The sequence below is a fragment of the Solanum lycopersicum genome, chromosome 4 (assembly GCF_036512215.1).
Source record: "Solanum lycopersicum chromosome 4, SLM_r2.1".
NCBI classification, from domain to species: Eukaryota; Viridiplantae; Streptophyta; class Magnoliopsida; order Solanales; family Solanaceae; genus Solanum; species Solanum lycopersicum.
In genome coordinates this window covers 33,518,256-33,520,636 of record NC_090803.1, presented here as the reverse complement: position 1 = coordinate 33,520,636, position 2,381 = coordinate 33,518,256, and positions in this window count along the sequence as shown.

The following is a 2,381-nucleotide window of genomic DNA, read 5'->3' as shown; positions in this document are numbered from 1 at the left end:
ATTTAGAGTTTAACTATGTATTATGACAAATTTTATGTCAATATGAAGTTATGATTCTAGCATATGATGCGCTATGAAATATTTTAAATTTTCCGCTAAATATACATATTACTATGCGACTAATTATGAATATATGCTTGTATAAGACCTCCAAGAGGTCAATTATACTTGTTACTTCTAGGGGGTGCTCCACAGTCGTCACACCAACGGATCATGCTGGTCACTCGTGGGTTCGAGAACCCTGTTGTTAAGGCGTGGTTTTTTACTAAAACATTTGGAGAAATCGGGGAGGTACAACCTCGTACCATGACCCCCACCTATGGGGCGTAGGTACATCAATGGATCGTGGATTCCCGTTTTGTGAGTGGCTACCACTTGGCAACCATTTTGGATGCCATCAAGGTCTTCCTCAAGGACCCTTGGTTGGTCCTTAGGGGGGTCATGCCTTGAATATTAAGTCAAAAAACACTTGGACTAAATAGAAAGCTTATTTTTCAACTCTAGTCTATACGTTAAAACCCATTTAGGCTACTAGATTACTTATTAGGATCTACCTTAGCTTATTAGATTTTTGGAGTGTTACATTTTTTCCCTTGAGAACATTCATCCTCGAATGATGATATAGACACCAAATAAATTTAAAAACTCAGAACTAGCATTCCATCATGCATGAAACATCAAAAATATGGAAAACTTACAAATGCACTATTCAAAGAAGGAAACCTCAATTCCATCTCAAGTCGTGGTCAATGCAATACAAGGAATTAGGAACTACATCTACCAACGCATTATGCATGAAATTCAAAATTTCTCATGTTTATAGGAGGAATTACTTTCTCCAACTAAAAGAAAGCTTAACACAACATTATGGAACCAATATGTTATTTCACCACAAGCATAAAAAAGCATGTTCATTAAGTCACCTCATGAATTCAAATATGCCATCATCATACTAAAATACACATCAACATGAGGGACACATAAATCATAAAACTCATTTTCTTATAAACATAAATCTCTTCAAGAATATGCATAACAAAAGGAGATACAGGAAAACTCATACAATACACATGACTCCCAAAACACTAAAATTCAAGAGAAACTATTTACCTCAAGCTTGAATAGGATGAAAAAAAAAGATGAGGATATTGGGATTCCATATCGTCCTCGGTCTCCCATGCAGAACCCTCAACTAAATGATTCCTCCATTAAAACTTTATGGAATTTACATCCTTGTTTCTCAACCGTTGCACTTGTCGGTCCAAATTTCTACCAGAACTTCTTCATTGGATAGACTCTCACCAACTCCTAAACCCTCTAAAAGAATGATGGGTACCGGATTACCAATATACTACGTAAGCCTGTAGACATGAAATACCGGGTGAGACAGAGCCAATTGATTTGGAAAGTCTAACTCATATTTAACTTTCCCAACACTTTTCAAGATTTTGTAAGAGTGCACATACCATGGAATAAGATTTACCTTTTTACAAAACCTTATTGCATCATTCATAGGAGAGATTTTTAAGTAGACTCAATCAAAATTTAAAATTCTACATCCCTCTTTCTAACATAGGCATAATACTTTGGCCGCTTTGGACCATCTTCAACCTCTCTTTAGTGGTTAAGTCTTTTCTGTTTTCCTCGTAAACTTGTTAAGGACAAATTAGTCCAATTTCATCTACTTAAAACCAACAAACTGGAGATCTACACCTCCCACCATACAATGCTTCAAAAGGAGCCATTACAATACTTGAGTTGTAAATATTTTTGTAGGTAAACTCTATGAAAGGTAGATGGTTATACCATTTTCCGTTGAAATGTATAACACATTCCCTCAACATGTCGTCTAGTGTTTGAATGATTCTGTCCTCTTGACCATCCATTGGAGGGTGGAAAGCGGTACTAATCTTAACATTGGTACCAAGCCCTTTTTGGAATGCCTTCCAAAATTATGAAGCAAATTGAGTACCACGATCCGAAATAGTAGATTAAAGAACTCAATTTAACTTCAGTATCTACTTGATGAACAATTTGTCATAGTCTTCCACCAAAAATGAAACCTTGACGGGAATAAAGTGGGTGGATTTTATCATTCTATCCGCAATGACCCAAATAGAATCATGTTGCCTTTGAGTACACGGTAAATCCACAACAAAGTCTATATTTACATATTTCCACTTCCAAGTTTAAATATCAATATCTTAGTAAAAACCTCCGGTTCTTAGGTGTTCAGCATTAACTTATTGAAAATTCACACCCTTGGCTATGAAAACTTTTATATCCTTCTTCATACCATTGTACAATAGACTTCCCAAATATCACGGTACATCTTGGTGTCTCCCGAATGAATAGAATACCGCGAACCATGAGCTTATTCT